At 62.3% G+C, this 17500-nt stretch overlaps 2 non-coding genes across 2 annotated transcripts; both read right to left on the reverse strand.

Moving 5' to 3' along the window:
- Nucleotides 1-418: 418 nt before the first annotated feature.
- On the reverse strand, nt 419-571 carry LOC142794373 (5.8S ribosomal RNA). The gene has a single exon (XR_012892290.1). It is a non-coding gene; the product is annotated as a 5.8S ribosomal RNA (ribosomal RNA).
- A 1719-nt stretch (nt 572-2290) lies between these two features.
- LOC142794367 (small subunit ribosomal RNA) lies at nt 2291-4105 on the reverse strand. The gene has a single exon (XR_012892284.1). It is a non-coding gene; the product is annotated as a small subunit ribosomal RNA (ribosomal RNA).
- Nucleotides 4106-17500: the final 13395 nt, after the last annotated feature.

The raw sequence follows: 17500 nt of genomic DNA on the forward strand, positions 1-17500 counted from the left end.
ACAAGCGCAACGCAAGGCTGCGATCTCGCGCACTTTGCGCACGGCTGGAGAAGCTTTGCTGGCCGGCTTTCGCTCCTCGTGTTTACCGTGCGTTAAAGTTGCGCGTCCGTGGCTCTCGCAGCTCTTGCGCGCCCGGTCGCAGAGAGGAGTACGCAACCTCGACCGCACTTTCCCTGCAGGCTTCCTTCCGACTCGAAGTCCTGCGGCGGTCTCAACGAGGTGCCACATCCTCAATGCAGTCGGTCGCCCCCGTTTCGGTTGGGCTCTGGCACGACGGTCGCCACCGTCTCGCCCTTGAGTGGCCGCTGTTGGCGCTCGCTGTGAGGTGTTCAGCGTGCTGTCCGTGTTGCCGACGCGGTCAAAACGAGTCGACGGCTCACGTTCCCTTGTGCGCCGAAGGCTCTCTTGATATGTGATCCGACCCTCAGACAGACGAAGCCAAGGGAAGACCCAAGGCCGCAATGTGCGTTCAAAGAATCAGTGCTCAGTGTGTCCTGCAATTCACACCAAGTCTCGCAGCTGGCTGCGTTCTTCATCGACCCGAGAACCGAGTGATCCACCGCTTAGAGTCGTGAAAAAGTGTTTGTTCAATTCCGTACAGTCAAAACCAAACGTTTCTGGCACTCGGCCAAACAGTGGCCAAGAAGGGCGCTTTTCAGCGCACGCTTGGACTCCAAAACTCTGCCGCGCCTTTTTCGGCTGCCGCAAATCGAGCAAACGGTGTGTTTCGGACGGCGTTTCGCTTTCGCTACTTGCGAGTGCTTTCGTGGTCCACCCCTCTATAAATACTCGGGAGGCGTCGAAGCCGGTTCTCCAAGCCGGACCCGTAGGTATCGTTGTGTGCTCGCTCTCATTGGCCCGCCTAACCAGAAAATGCCTGCGGTACACCCATTTGGATAAGAGTGCACGCAGATGCGGGCCTCGACGGCTACACATTTCCTCGGGCGGCCGCCTCCCGGCCTCCGTGGAGCGCGGGATGCACGGTCCCATCGACAAGCCTCTCCCGTTTTTACCGTGGCGTCGCGGTTCACCACGGCAGGCGGGTCGGTCTCCTCCGCATAAAAAGGGGGACCCCCGCTTTTTGTTCCACGAAATCGCACAAGCTTTTTTCGCATCCACGGTTTGCCACCGCACACCAAAATGCCGATCCGGCTGCCTACTTTAGCCAACAGGTGGAGCCAGGCGCGCCGTACTTGCGCGGCACTTCCCACGTCCACCGAAGTCGGTGCCAAGGACCACTTTCGGCGCCGGAGCCGCGTACGAGCCTACTCGAGGCGGAAGAACGAAGCCAGCAAGGGCCTGGCCGCAAGTGCGTTCAATTGTCGGGACGTCCAAGTCCCTCGTTCTTCCGTGCTTCCTCTTTCGGCAAGTCGTTGCGGCACCTTCCCAAAGCGCGCAGACCCGCTAATCGCGACGAGCGCGACGTGGCCGTGCCGCCTTTCCCTCGGCAGCAAGCAAAACGCCTGGCAACGTCGACGCTCCCCTAACCGCGATCTCGCACCGTGTTTCGTGTGGCGAATTCAAAAGCCGGCCGGCGCTGCTGCAACCATTACGGTCGGTACGCATACGCCGCGGAGGGCGGGACGGTCATCGGAGCGTGCGGTTCCTCCATCGAGTACTGCGCACCTCGGCCGTCGCATCGCCGTGCCATGACCGGCCGCGCGTCAACGCGAACCGGTGCCAGCGAGATCCCTCGCCTGCAAGAACCGACCGGCAGCCTCCGTCACCCGAGGACGCGGAGGCGCTTGCCGCGGACGGCGGGACGGTATGCACTGGTGCACAGCGGACCCGTCACATCGCCAGTTCCTTGACCGACCGCCGACGCTTGTGCCGTTCCTCTCGTACTTGGCAGTCGCCGCGCGATTGTCGGGTCTCGTTCTTGCACGCTCGAACGGTCGGGAGGGCACTCGGCTGGCGTTTCGGGAACGCGCAGCCTCGCCTTCTACCGACGTAACCACGACTCGCCGTTCGCGCTCCGCCGCTCCTGTTTACAGTACTAGGCGGTCCCGCAGCGGTCGGGTCGCGCATTTCGAGCGCTTCGAGCCACGGTGCAGTGGCGGGTCGAAAGCCGACCTATGAGTGCGTTGCGCCGTTTGTACCCGCGTCCGCCACCTGGCCGACCGTCCAAGGTCGCGGTGTTGGCGTCCGCTGGGCGCAACAATTTGTCACGGGGTGCCGCTCCACATTCAGGCAGCCCCGTGGGGAAAAGCCGACCCCGCGTCCAAACGGGGTCAGCGGCAGAAAGTGTCGGGCGCAGACGCAGCTGAGGCGCTCACCCTTCACAATCCGTTAATGATCCTTCCGCAGGTTCACCTACGGAAACCTTGTTACGACTTTTACTTCCTCTAAATGATCAAGTTTGGTCATCTTTCCAACAGACCGGCGCAACCGAAAGGCCGCGCCGGACATCGGTCCGAAGACCTCACTAAATCATTCAATCGGTAGTAGCGACGGGCGGTGTGTACAAAGGGCAGGGACGTAATCAACGCGAGCTTATGACTCGCGCTTACTGGGAATTCCTCGTTCAAGGGGAACAATTGCAAGCCCCTATCCCAATCACGAAAGAAGTTCCACGGGTTACCCAGTCTTTTCAGACAGGGATAAAGACACGCTGCTTCCTTCAGTGTAGCGCGCGTGCGGCCCCGGACATCTAAGGGCATCACAGACCTGTTATTGCTCTGTTTCGTGCGGCTAGGAGCCGCTTGTCCCTCTAAGAAGGTTGTAAGGTGCTGGGAACCCCGCACCTATTTAATAGGCTAGAGTCTCGTTCGTTATCGGAATTAACCAGACAAATCGCTCCACCAACTAAGAACGGCCATGCACCACCATCCACCGAATCAAGAAAGAGCTCTCAATCTGTCAATCCTCCCAGTGTCCGGGCCGGGTAAGTTTTCCCGTGTTGAGTCAAATTAAGCCGCAGGCTCCACTCCTGGTGGTGCCCTTCCGTCAATTCCTTTAAGTTTCAGCTTTGCAACCATACTTCCCCCGGAACCCAAATACTTTGGTTTCCCGGAAGCTGCCCGCCGAGTCATTTGAGTAACTCAGGCGGATCGCTGGTTGGCATCGTTTATGGTCAGAACTAGGGCGGTATCTGATCGCCTTCGAACCTCTGACTTTCGTTCTTGATCAATGAAAACATTCTTGGCAAATGCTTTCGCAGTAGTTCGTCTTGCGACGGTCCAAGAATTTCACCTCTAGCGCCGCAATACGAATGCCCCCGTCCGTCCCTCTTAATCATTACCTCGTATTCCAAAAACCAACAGAACAGAAACGAGGTCTTGTTCTATTATTCCATGCAAGTTTATTCAGGCGACTCGCCTGCGTTGAGCACTCTAATTTTTTCAAAGTAAAAGCACCGGCCATCTCGAGGCACACAATGAAGTGCACCAAGAAAGAACCGGCATGATGTTCAGTCCGAGCCGTCGCATCGGGTAGATGCACTACTCGTCTGGAACTGAGATCCAACTACGAGCTTTTTAACCGCAGCAGCTTTAGTATACGCTATTGGAGCTGGAATTACCGCGGCTGCTGGCACCAGACTTGCCCTCCAATTGATCCTCGTTAAAGGATTTAGAGTGTACTCATTTCAATTACGGGGCCTCAAAAGAGTCCCGTATTGTTATTTTTCGTCACTACCTCCCCGTGCCGGGAGTGGGTAATTTGCGCGCCTGCTGCCTTCCTTGGATGTGGTAGCCGTTTCTCAGGCTCCCTCTCCGGAATCGAACCCTGATTCTCCGTTACCCGTAACAACCATGGTAAGCAAGTAACCTACCATCGAAAGTTGATAAGGCAGACACTTGAAAGAAACGTCGCCGGCTCGTGGCCATGCGATCAGCACAAAGTTATCCAGAGTCACCACACAATACGGGCCGAAACCCGATCGATCTTGGTCTAATAAAAGCACCCGTTACCCAAAGGGCTCCAGGCTCACTGCATGTATTAGCTCTAGAATTGCCACAGTTATCCAAGTAGGAAGAAACGATCTAAGGAACCATAACTGATTTAATGAGCCATTCGCGGTTTCGCCTTATTTCGGCATGTACTTAGACATGCATGGCTTAATCTTTGAGACAAGCATATGATTACTGGCAGGATCAACCAGGTAATCGTTCGACTGCGCGTCCGTCCTCGCCTTCGGCGGGCCGGACGCAGTCTGTGTGCGGCGGAGGCCACCTTCAGGCGCCCCAACACGCTTATTTTGCACTCCGAGATGACGGCGTTCGAGCTCGCTACGGCACAACCTTCCCGAAAGACGAGTGGGAGCCGTGCGGCAAGAAGCACGTTCATGCTCGCTCTTTTTCGTTGCATCGACTCGGTCGCGCCGTGCGGGTTGCCCAAGCCCGCTGCACTGTCGGTGGACCGGCCGGAACTAGCAACGGAGCCGAGACTGCAAAGCCGCCAGACGACGGGTCACGCCCGCGTCTTCGGCGCTTTCGCATCTGAATCGCCCGAGGACGACACGGAACACACCTCGATATCGTGGTAAAACGGCACCGTCCGACAACCAGCCCCTAACGCATCAAGCGGATGAGGCTGCAGACGACTGCCGTGGATTCCCCTGGAGCAGACCCGAGGACACACTTGACGAGGCCGAAGCCCGCCGCATATCAGACACCCGGTCGCTTTCGCGTACGCCGCTCACGAGAACCCCCACATAATAGCAGCGATAAGTACCCAGACCTCCTTGGGCACTAATACGAGCGTACTCGAGAAAATTTCACCGCGGGTGTGCCCCGAAACGTGTGGCACGTTGAGCGTGCCACAAGTCTACGTCGCTCTCAAACCCGCCGAGGTCGTAGAATTTGCGACCCTACTCACGAAATTCCCACCGAGGATACGGCCGCAAACGTACCGCACCTTGGGTAGGCCACGAGTTTGTGCAACACTACGCTGACGGCACAGCACCGAGGTCGTGCGCGCACGCACGGGAAAATTCCGCCGCGGTTTCTGCCGAAAACGTGAGGCACCACGACTCTCCGCAAGTTCGCGTCGACTGCGAAAGACCGAAGTCGTGAACGACGTGTCCGCTACTCGCCGCCGACACGCTGGACACCAAACGTACAACGACTCGACGGCGTCGTAGAGGCCCACGACGCGGTTTTCCTTAACGACGTCTCGGCGTGGCACCGACAGGTTAGAACGGCCGACCAACGTTCCCTGTCCGCCGTTCGGCTCAGTCGAAGGGCTCGGCGACTTCGGCAACGCTGCGAAGCCGCACGGTGACGCACGCCATGTCCCCATTTTTTTTTTTTTTTCTTTCTGCGTCTGCCGGGGTGCCCCTATAATAGCAGCGATAAGCACCCAGACCGCCGTGGGTCGCTCGCCCCGGCTGACGTGGTTTTTCGTACTCCTGCGGCGGTCGCCGTCAAGCACGTCCAAATACGCTACTTTCGTGGGCGCATTCACGCTCTTTCGCTTCGCCGGAGTGCCAGCACTCACTCTGCCAAAAACGGCGAACATCCGAGCGGCGGTTCCCACTTTTGCGTCGGCGTCGCAAACCCCGCCCCGGCAGACGAGGTTTGCCGTACTCGTGCGACGGTGGCCGGCGGGCACGTCGAAAGACGCCGATATCGTGCGCGAATTGGCGCACCTTGGCTTCACCGGAGTGCCGCCACTGACTCCTCCAAAAACGGCGAAGATCCGAGCGGCGCTTCCCACTTTCGCATCGGCGTCCCGAACTCCGCCCCGGCTGACGCGGTTTACCGTACTCGTGCGACGGTCGCCGGCGAGCACGTGGAAAGACGCCGATATCGTGCCCGAATCGGCTCCGTTCGGCTTCGCCGGAGTGCCAGCACTGGCTCGGCGAAAGACGACGAACATCCGAGCGACGGTTCTCACTATTGCGTACGCGTCGCAAACCCCGCCCCGGCAGACGCACTTTGCCGTACTCGTGCGACGGTCGCCGGCGAGCACGTAGAAAGACGCCGATATCGTGCCGGAATCGGCCCCGTTTGGCTTCGCCGGAGTGCCAGCACTCACTCGGCCACAAACGGCGAACATCCGAGCGGCGGTTCCCACTTAGCCGTCGGCGTCCCGAACTCCGCCCCGGCAGACGCGGTTGCCGAGCTCGTGCGACTAGCGACCGCGAAGCCGTCTCGCGACGCCGCTTTCGTGCGCGGCTCCCACTGCGACCTGGGTCACCCGAGGTCGACGAGCAAGAAAGAATGTCGAAAAAAAATTTTTTTTTTTTTTGCGTCTGCCGGGGTGCCCCTATAATAGCAGCGATAAGCACCCAGACCGCCATGGGTCGCTCGCCCCGGCTGACGTGGTTTTTCGTTTTCCTGCGGTGGTCGTCGTCAAGCACGTCCAAACACGCCACTTTCGTGGGCGCATTCGCGCTCTTTCGCTTCGCCGGAGTGCCAGCACTCACTCTGCCAAAAACGGCGAACATCCTAGTGGCGGTTCCCACTTTTGCGTCGGCGTCGCCAACCCCGCCCCGGCATACGCGGTTTGCCGTACTCGTGCGGCGGTGGCCGGCGGGCACGTCGAAAGACACCGATATCGTGCGCGAGTCGATGCTTCTTGGTCTCGCAGGAGGGCCGCCACTCACTCCTGCAAAAACGGCGAAGATCCGAGCGGCGCTTCCCACTTTTTCGTCGGCATCGCAAACCTCGCCCCGGCAGACGCGCTTTGCCGTACTCGTGCGACGGTCGCCGGCGAGCACGTCGAAATACGCCGATATCGTGCCCGAATCGGCCCCGTTTCGCTTCGCCGGAGTGCCAGCACTCACTCGGCCAAAAACGGCGAACATCCGAGCAGCGGTACCCACTTAGCCGTCGGCATCCCGAACTCCGCGCCGGCTGACGCGGTTGCCGAGCTCGTGCGACTAGCGACCGCGAACGCGTCTCGCGACGCCGCTTTCGTGCGCGGCTCCCATTGCGACCTGGGTTACCCGAGCTCGACCAGCAAAAAAGAAGGTCGAAAAAAAATTTTTTTTTTCTGCGTCTGCCGGGGTGCCCCTATAATAGCAGCGATAAGCACCCAGACCGCCGTGGGTCGCTCGCCCCGGCTGACGTGATTTTTCGTACTCCTGCAGCGGTCGCCGTCAAGCACGTCCAAATACGCCACTTTCGTGGGCGCTTTCGCGCTCTTTCGCGTCGCCGGTGTGCCAGCACTCACTCTGCCAAAAACGGCGAACATCCTAGTGGCGGTTCCCACTTTTGCGTCGGCGTCGCCAACCCCGCCCCGGCATACGCGGTTTGCCGTACTCGTGCGGCGGTGGCCGGCGGGCACGTCGAAAGACACCGATATCGTGCGCGAGTCGATGCTTCTTGGTCTCGCAGGAGGGCCGCCACTCACTCCTGCAAAAACGGCGAAGATCCGAGCGGCGCTTCCCACTTTTTCGTCGGCATCGCAAACCTCGCCCCGGCAGACGCGCTTTGCCGTACTCGTGCGACGGTCGCCGGCGAGCACGTCGAAATACGCCGATATCGTGCCCGAATCGGCCCCGTTTCGCTTCGCCGGAGTGCCAGCACTCACTCGGCCAAAAACGGCGAACATCCGAGCAGCGGTACCCACTTAGCCGTCGGCATCCCGAACTCCGCGCCGGCTGACGCGGTTGCCGAGCTCGTGCGACTAGCGACCGCGAACGCGTCTCGCGACGCCGCTTTCGTGCGCGGCTCCCATTGCGACCTGGGTTACCCGAGCTCGACCAGCAAAAAAGAAGGTCGAAAAAAAATTTTTTTTTTCTGCGTCTGCCGGGGTGCCCCTATAATAGCAGCGATAAGCACCCAGACCGCCGTGGGTCGCTCGCCCCGGCTGACGTGGTTTTTCGTACTCCTGCAGCGGTCGCCGTCAAGCACGTCCAAATACGCCACTTTCGTGGGCGCTTTCGCGCTCTTTCGCGTCGCCGGTGTGCCAGCACTCACTCTGCCAAAAACGGCCAACATCCGAGCGGCGGTTCCCACTTTTGCGTCGGCGTCGTAAACCCCGCCCCGGCAGACGCGGTTTGCCCTACTCGTTCGACGGTCGCCGGCGAGCGCGTCGAAAGACGCCGATATCGTGCGCTAATTGGCGCTCCTTGGCTTCTCCGGAGTGCCGCCACTCACTCCTCCAAAAACGGCGAAGATCCGAGCGGCGTTCTCCACTTTCGCATCGGCGTCCCGAACTCCGCCCGGGCTGACGCGGTTTACCGTACTCGTGCGACGGTCGCCGCCGGGCACGTCGAAAGACGCCGATATCGTGCCGTAATCGGCCCCGTTTGGCTTCGCCCGAGTGCCAGCACTCACTCGGCCAAAAACGGCGAACATCCGAGCAGCGTTTCCCACTTTCGCATCGGCGTCCCGAAGCCCGCCCCGGCAGACGCGGTTTGCCCTACTCGAGCGACGGTCGCCGGCGATCACGTCGAAAGGCGCCGAATTCGTGCACGAATCGATGCTTCTTGGTCTCGCAGGAGGGCCGCCACTCACTCCTGCAAAAACGGCGAAGATCCGAGTTGCGCTTCCCACTTTTTCGTCGGCGTCCCGAACTACGCCCCGGCTGACGCGGTTTACCGTACTCGTGCGACGGTCGCCGGCGGGCACTTCAAAATACGCCGATTTCGTGGGCGCATTCACGCTGTTTCGCTTCCCCGGAGTGCCAACACTCACTCTGCCGAAAGCGGCGATCATCCGAGCGGCGGTTCCCACTTTTGCGTCGGCTTCGCAAACGGCGCCCCGGCAGACGCGCTCGTGCGACGTACTCGTGCGACGGTCGCCGGCGAGCACGTCGAAAGACGCCGATATCGTGCTCGAATCGACCCCGTTTCGCTTCGCCGGAGTGCTGCCAGTCACGGCGCAGAGAACGGCGAACAAGTGTTTTTTTTTTTTTTTCCTAGAATTTGTGTTATAGAAGGCACATTTGATATCGGACGATAATTTTCAACTTTATCACGCGCACCGATTTTCGTGTAGAGGTTTGCAAGTTTATGGGAATTTCTCCACTTGGAATAATGCGATTTAGTAGTACTACGAGAACTTCATGGATGTACTCAAGGGTACGGGGCAAGTCAGTTACGTCAACACCTGCAGATTTTTTACACTTCAAACTGAAAATTGTTGGTTGTGAGTCCTCGTGTGATATTAAAGGCCGATTCGCTAACACATAGAACAAAGAAAGAAAGGAAGAAAAAACGCCCGCGCTCGCTCAAGAAACCTGGGTTCGCAACAAGTGGCAACAACAAGCAACCGAGCGAGTGCGCCAAAACCCGTGGCGGCCGAACAAACGCGAAGTCCCAACCGCGTCAGCCGGGGCGGCACGGGACAGGAAAAATCACTTCAGCCGGGGCGGCGGGGCACCGAATAAACCTCGTCACCTCGTCGCAGGATAAAAGAGGAAACAAAAAGTCTAAACAGCGTCTGCTGGAGCGAATGCGTAATAAAACAACAACAACAACAAAAAAAAAACACCCGCGCTCAAGAAGTCTGCAATCCTCACAAAAGGCGACTGTGACCGAGCAGCGTCAGCCGGGGCCGTGCGGAAACGGAAAAACCGCGACTACCGGGGCGTCGAGGCACCGAAAAATCCACTTCAGCCGCGGCGAAAAAAAAAAACAAAAAGAAAGACGGAGGGGGGGGGGGGGAACCACGTCTGCCGGGGCGAAGGAAAAAAAAAACGCGTCTGCCGGGGCGAGCCCGGGTGCGGCACCACCGGGAAAACTGTGGCAAACAGACATGGCGATCGAGTGAGTGGGCCGCCAGCCAGGCTCAGCCAAAAAGTGCAAAGTCCGAACTGCGTCAGCCGGGGCGGCAAAAACCGCGTCAGCCGGGGCGGCGCAAAAAACCGCGTCTGCCGGGGCGGCACGAAACCGCGTCAGCCGGGGCGGGGCGAAAACTGCGTCAGCCGGGGCGAAAAGAAAAAAAAAAAACGCGTCTGCCGGGGCAAGCCCGGGTGCGGCACCACCGGGAAAACTGTGGCAAACAGACATGGCGATCGAGTGAGTGGGCCGCCAGCCAGGCACAGCCGAAAAGTGCAAAGTCCGAACCGTGTCAGCCGGGGCGACGCAAAAACCGCGTCAGCCGGGGCGGCGCGAAAACCGCGTCAGCCGGGGCGGCACGAAACCGCGTCAGCCGGGGCGGCGCGAAAACTGCGTCAGCCGGGGCGGCGCGAAAACCTCGTCAGCCGGGGCGAGCGAAAAGGGGGGGGGGGGAACCACGTCTGCCGGGGCGAAAGAAAAAAAAACGCGTCTGCCGGGGCGAGCCCGGGTGCGGCACCACCGGGAAGACTGTGGCAAACAGACATGGCGATCGAGTGAGTGGGCCGCCAGCCAGGCTCAGCCCAAAAAGTGCCAAGTCCGAACTGCGTCAGCCGGGGCGGCAAAAACCGCGTCAGCCGGGGCGGCGCGAAAACCGCGTCTGCCGGGGCGGCGCGAAAACTGCGTCTGCCGGGGCGAGCCCGGGTGCGGCACCACCGGGAAAACTGTGGCAAACAGACATGGCGATCGAGTGAGTGGGCCGCCAGCCAGGCACAGCCGAAAAGTGCTAAGTCCGAACTGCGTCTGCCGGGGCGGCACGAAACCGCGTCAGCCGGGGCGGCGCGAAAACCGCGTCTGCCGGGGCGGCACGAAACCGCGTCAGCCGGGGCGGCGCGAAAACTGCGTCAGCCGGGGCGAGCCCGGGTGCGGCACCACCGGGAAAACTGTGGCAAACAGACATGGCGATCGAGTGAGTGGGCCGCCAGCCAGGCACAGCCGAAAAGTGCTAAGTCCGAACTGCGTCAGCCGGGGCGGCAAAAACCGCGTCAGCCGGGGCGGCGCAAAAAACCGCGTCTGCCGGGGCGGCACGAAACCGCGTCAGCCGGGGCGGCGCGAAAACTGCGTCAGCCGGGGCGAAAGAAAAAAAAAAAACGCGTCTGCCGGGGCGAGCCCGGGTGCGGCACCACCGGGAAAACTGTGGCAAACAGACATGGCGATCGAGTGAGTGGGCCGCCAGCCAGGCACAGCCGAAAAGTGCTAAGTCCGAACTGCGTCTGCCGGGGCGGCACGAAACCGCGTCAGCCGGGGCGGCGCGAAAACCGCGTCTGCCGGGGCGGCACGAAACCGCGTCAGCCGGGGCGGCGCGAAAACTGCGTCAGCCGGGGCGAGCCCGGGTGCGGCACCACCGGGAAAACTGTGGCAAACAGACATGGCGATCGAGTGAGTGGGCCGCCAGCCAGGCACAGCCGAAAAGTGCTAAGTCCGAACTGCGTCTGCCGGGGCGGCACGAAACCGCGTCAGCCGGGGCGGCGCGAAAACCGCGTCTGCCGGGGCGGCACGAAACCGCGTCAGCCGGGGCGGCGCGAAAACTGCGTCAGCCGGGGCGAGCCCGGGTGCGGCACCACCGGGAAAACTGTGGCAAACAGACATGGCGATCGAGTGAGTGGGCCGCCAGCCAGGCACAGCCGAAAAGTGCAAAGTCCGAACCGTGTCAGCCGGGGCGACGCAAAAACCGCGTCAGCCGGGGCGGCGCGAAAACCGCGTCAGCCGGGGCGGCACGAAACCGCGTCAGCCGGGGCGGCGCGAAAACTGCGTCAGCCGGGGCGGCGCGAAAACCTCGTCAGCCGGGGCGAGCGAAAAGGGGGGGGGGGGAACCACGTCTGCCGGGGCGAAAGAAAAAAAAAACGCGTCTGCCGGGGCGAGCCCGGGTGCGGCACCACCGGGAAGACTGTGGCAAACAGACATGGCGATCGAGTGAGTGGGCCGCCAGCCAGGCTCAGCCCAAAAAGTGCCAAGTCCGAACTGCGTCAGCCGGGGCGGCAAAAACCGCGTCAGCCGGGGCGGCGCGAAAACCGCGTCTGCCGGGGCGGCGCGAAAACTGCGTCAGCCGGGGCGAGCCCGGGTGCGGCACCACCGGGAAAACTGTGGCTAACAGACATGGCGATCGAGTGAGTGGGCCACCAGCCAGGCTCAGCCAAAAAGTGCCAAGTCCGAACTGCGTCAGCCGGGGCGGCAAAAACCGCGTCAGCCGGGGCGGCGCAAAAAAACCGCGTCTGCCGGGGCGGCACGAAACCGCGTCAGCCGGGGCGGCGCGAAAACTGCGTCAGCCGGGGCGAAAGAAAAAAAAAAACGCGTCTGCCGGGGCGAGCCCGGGTGCGGCACCACCGGGAAAACTGTGGCAAACAGACATGGCGATCGAGTGAGTGGGCCGCCAGCCAGGCACAGCCGAAAAGTGCTAAGTCCGAACTGCGTCTGCCGGGGCGGCACGAAACCGCGTCAGCCGGGGCGGCGCGAAAACCGCGTCTGCCGGGGCGGCACGAAACCGCGTCAGCCGGGGCGGCGCGAAAACTGCGTCAGCCGGGGCGAGCCCGGGTGCGGCACCACCGGGAAAACTGTGGCAAACAGACATGGCGATCGAGTGAGTGGGCCGCCAGCCAGGCACAGCCGAAAAGTGCTAAGTCCGAACTGCGTCTGCCGGGGCGGCACGAAACCGCGTCAGCCGGGGCGGCGCGAAAACCGCGTCTGCCGGGGCGGCACGAAACCGCGTCAGCCGGGGCGGCGCGAAAACTGCGTCAGCCGGGGCGAGCCCGGGTGCGGCACCACCGGGAAAACTGTGGCAAACAGACATGGCGATCGAGTGAGTGGGCCGCCAGCCAGGCACAGCCGAAAAGTGCTAAGTCCGAACTGCGTCAGCCGGGGCGGCAAAAACCGCGTCAGCCGGGGCGGCGCAAAAAACCGCGTCTGCCGGGGCGGCACGAAACCGCGTCAGCCGGGGCGGCGCGAAAACTGCGTCAGCCGGGGCGAAAGAAAAAAAAAACGCGTCTGCCGGGGCGAGCCCGGGTGCGGCACCACCGGGAAAACTGTGGCAAACAGACATGGCGATCGAGTGAGTGGGCCGCCAGCCAGGCACAGCCGAAAAGTGCTAAGTCCGAACTGCGTCTGCCGGGGCGGCACGAAACCGCGTCAGCCGGGGCGGCGCGAAAACCGCGTCTGCCGGGGCGGCACGAAACCGCGTCAGCCGGGGCGGCGCGAAAACTGCGTCAGCCGGGGCGAGCCCGGGTGCGGCACCACCGGGAAAACTGTGGCAAACAGACATGGCGATTGAGTGAGTGGGCCGCCAGCCAGGCACAGCCGAAAAGTGCTAAGTCCGAACTGCGTCTGCCGGGGCGGCACGAAACCGCGTCAGCCGGGGCGGCGCGAAAACCGCGTCTGCCGGGGCGGCACGAAACCGCGTCAGCCGGGGCGGCGCGAAAACTGCGTCAGCCGGGGCGAGCCCGGGTGCGGCACCACCGGGAAAACTGTGGCAAACAGACATGGCGATCGAGTGAGTGGGCCGCCAGCCAGGCACAGCCGAAAAGTGCTAAGTCCGAACTGCGTCTGCCGGGGCGGCACGAAACCGCGTCAGCCGGGGCGGCGCGAAAACCGCGTCTGCCGGGGCGGCACGAAACCGCGTCAGCCGGGGCGGCGCGAAAACTGCGTCAGCCGGGGCGAGCCCGGGTGCGGCACCACCGGGAAAACTGTGGCAAACAGACATGGCGATCGAGTGAGTGGGCCGCCAGCCAGGCACAGCCGAAAAGTGCAAAGTCCGAACCGTGTCAGCCGGGGCGACGCAAAAACCGCGTCAGCCGGGGCGGCGCGAAAACCGCGTCTGCCGGGGCGGCACGAAACCGCGTCAGCCGGGGCGGCGCGAAAACTGCGTCAGCCGGGGCGAGCCCGGGTGCGGCACCACCGGGAAAACTGTGGCAAACAGACATGGCGATCGAGTGAGTGGGCCGCCAGCCAGGCACAGCCGAAAAGTGCTAAGTCCGAACTGCGTCAGCCGGGGCGGCAAAAACCGCGTCAGCCGGGGCGGCGCAAAAACCGCGTCTGCCGGGGCGAAATAAAAAAAAAAAACAAAGAAAAAAGCCCGCGCTTAATCAAAAGAAAACAAAGAAAAAAGCTTGCGCTTAATCAAAAGAAAACAAACAAAAAAAGTTCGCGCTTAAGCCTGGCGGTGGAACCACCGGGGCAAACAGACATGGCGATCGAGTGAGTGGGCCGCCAGCCAGGCACAGCCGAAAAGTGCTAAGTCCGAACTGCGTCTGCCGGGGCGGCACGAAACCGCGTCAGCCGGGGCGGCGCGAAAACCGCGTCTGCCGGGGCGGCACGAAACCGCGTCAGCCGGGGCGGCGCGAAAACTGCGTCAGCCGGGGCGAGCCCGGGTGCGGCACCACCGGGAAAACTGTGGCAAACAGACATGGCGATCGAGTGAGTGGGCCGCCAGCCAGGCACAGCCGAAAAGTGCAAAGTCCGAACCGTGTCAGCCGGGGCGACGCAAAAACCGCGTCAGCCGGGGCGGCGCGAAAACCGCGTCAGCCGGGGCGGCACGAAACCGCGTCAGCCGGGGCGGCGCGAAAACTGCGTCAGCCGGGGCGGCGCGAAAACCTCGTCAGCCGGGGCGAGCGAAAAGGGGGGGGGGGGGAACCACGTCTGCCGGGGCGAAAGAAAAAAAAAACGCGTCTGCCGGGGCGAGCCCGGGTGCGGCACCACCGGGAAGACTGTGGCAAACAGACATGGCGATCGAGTGAGTGGGCCGCCAGCCAGGCTCAGCCCAAAAAGTGCCAAGTCCGAACTGCGTCAGCCGGGGCGGCAAAAACCGCGTCAGCCGGGGCGGCGCGAAAACCGCGTCTGCCGGGGCGGCGCGAAAACTGCGTCAGCCGGGGCGAGCCCGGGTGCGGCACCACCGGGAAAACTGTGGCTAACAGACATGGCGATCGAGTGAGTGGGCCACCAGCCAGGCTCAGCCAAAAAGTGCCAAGTCCGAACTGCGTCAGCCGGGGCGGCAAAAACCGCGTCAGCCGGGGCGGCGCAAAAAAACCGCGTCTGCCGGGGCGGCACGAAACCGCGTCAGCCGGGGCGGCGCGAAAACTGCGTCAGCCGGGGCGAAAGAAAAAAAAAACGCGTCTGCCGGGGCGAGCCCGGGTGCGGCACCACCGGGAAAACTGTGGCAAACAGACATGGCGATCGAGTGATTGGGCCGCCAGCCAGGCACAGCCGAAAAGTGCTAAGTCCGAACTGCGTCTGCCGGGGCGGCACGAAACCGCGTCAGCCGGGGCGGCGCGAAAACCGCGTCTGCCGGGGCGGCACGAAACCGCGTCAGCCGGGGCGGCGCGAAAACTGCGTCAGCCGGGGCGAGCCCGGGTGCGGCACCACCGGGAAAACTGTGGCAAACAGACATGGCGATCGAGTGAGTGGGCCGCCAGCCAGGCACAGCCGAAAAGTGCTAAGTCCGAACTGCGTCTGCCGGGGCGGCACGAAACCGCGTCAGCCGGGGCGGCGCGAAAACCGCGTCTGCCGGGGCGGCACGAAACCGCGTCAGCCGGGGCGGCGCGAAAACTGCGTCAGCCGGGGCGAGCCCGGGTGCGGCACCACCGGGAAAACTGTGGCAAACAGACATGGCGATCGAGTGAGTGGGCCGCCAGCCAGGCACAGCCGAAAAGTGCTAAGTCCGAACTGCGTCAGCCGGGGCGGCAAAAACCGCGTCAGCCGGGGCGGCGCAAAAAACCGCGTCTGCCGGGGCGGCACGAAACCGCGTCAGCCGGGGCGGCGCGAAAACTGCGTCAGCCGGGGCGAAAGAAAAAAAAAAACGCGTCTGCCGGGGCGAGCCCGGGTGCGGCACCACCGGGAAAACTGTGGCAAACAGACATGGCGATCGAGTGAGTGGGCCGCCAGCCAGGCACAGCCGAAAAGTGCTAAGTCCGAACTGCGTCTGCCGGGGCGGCACGAAACCGCGTCAGCCGGGGCGGCGCGAAAACCGCGTCTGCCGGGGCGGCACGAAACCGCGTCAGCCGGGGCGGCGCGAAAACTGCGTCAGCCGGGGCGAGCCCGGGTGCGGCACCACCGGGAAAACTGTGGCAAACAGACATGGCGATTGAGTGAGTGGGCCGCCAGCCAGGCACAGCCGAAAAGTGCTAAGTCCGAACTGCGTCTGCCGGGGCGGCACGAAACCGCGTCAGCCGGGGCGGCGCGAAAACCGCGTCTGCCGGGGCGGCACGAAACCGCGTCAGCCGGGGCGGCGCGAAAACTGCGTCAGCCGGGGCGAGCCCGGGTGCGGCACCACCGGGAAAACTGTGGCAAACAGACATGGCGATCGAGTGAGTGGGCCGCCAGCCAGGCACAGCCGAAAAGTGCTAAGTCCGAACTGCGTCTGCCGGGGCGGCACGAAACCGCGTCAGCCGGGGCGGCGCGAAAACCGCGTCTGCCGGGGCGGCACGAAACCGCGTCAGCCGGGGCGGCGCGAAAACTGCGTCAGCCGGGGCGAGCCCGGGTGCGGCACCACCGGGAAAACTGTGGCAAACAGACATGGCGATCGAGTGAGTGGGCCGCCAGCCAGGCACAGCCGAAAAGTGCAAAGTCCGAACCGTGTCAGCCGGGGCGACGCAAAAACCGCGTCAGCCGGGGCGGCGCGAAAACCGCGTCTGCCGGGGCGGCACGAAACCGCGTCAGCCGGGGCGGCGCGAAAACTGCGTCAGCCGGGGCGAGCCCGGGTGCGGCACCACCGGGAAAACTGTGGCAAACAGACATGGCGATCGAGTGAGTGGGCCGCCAGCCAGGCACAGCCGAAAAGTGCTAAGTCCGAACTGCGTCAGCCGGGGCGGCAAAAACCGCGTCAGCCGGGGCGGCGCAAAAACCGCGTCTGCCGGGGCGAAATAAAAAAAAAAAAAACAAAGAAAAAAGCCCGCGCTTAATCAAAAGAAAACAAAGAAAAAAGCTTGCGCTTAATCAAAAGAAAACAAACAAAAAAAGTTCGCGCTTAAGCCTGGCGGTGGAACCACCGGGGCAAACAGACCTGGCGATCGAGTGAGTGGGCCGCCAGCCGGGGTGAGCCAAAAAGTGCAAAGTCCGAACCGCGTCAGCCGGGGCGGCGCGAAAACCGCGTCAGCCGGGGCGGCGCGAAAACCGCGTCAGCCGGGGCGGCGCAAAAACCGCGTCAGCCGGGGCGGCGCAAAAACTGCGTCAGCCGGGGCGGCACGGAAAAACGAAAACCGCGTCAGCCGGGGCGACATCAAAATGAGGAAAAAAAAAAAACTGCCTTAGGACACCTGCGTACACTTTCATGCGTTTGGGCATATCTCTCTGTAACACGCGCGCCCCTCGTTACGCGCGGCACTCTGTTTTCTCCGACACCCATATTTCGGCGGCATGTGGCACGCGCGCCCGTCCCTACGCACGGCACACCGCAGTGCTTTCTCGATATTTTTCTTTTCCTCCAACACCGTCATCTATAGGCTTTTAGTGACCTGTTGCTCGTGGCACAAGTTCGCTTGCTCTGACACCTCTTGCATGCGCACCGTTTTTGCGCACGGTGCTATGCCGCAAAGCACGGCAGTCGCATGCGTTTCTCTCAGGCACCTCTTTTTTGACACAACGCTGTGGTGCTTAGAAACACACGCGCCGCTTTTGCGCACAGAACTCCACCGTACAGCACGGTAGTCACGTTTGTTCCACACGAACAGCAGTGTGCATCGTGCTACGACACTTTGAAAGCTTTTTCTTCCGAGTCTCGACCGCGCTGTTCCTTTCGTACTTGGCGCGATTTTGGGACCAGCTTTGTTTTAAACCCCTACTGCG

The sequence above is a fragment of the Rhipicephalus microplus genome, unplaced genomic scaffold (genome assembly GCF_043290135.1).
Source record: "Rhipicephalus microplus isolate Deutch F79 unplaced genomic scaffold, USDA_Rmic scaffold_406, whole genome shotgun sequence".
In the NCBI taxonomy this organism is placed as follows: Eukaryota; Metazoa; Arthropoda; class Arachnida; order Ixodida; family Ixodidae; genus Rhipicephalus; species Rhipicephalus microplus.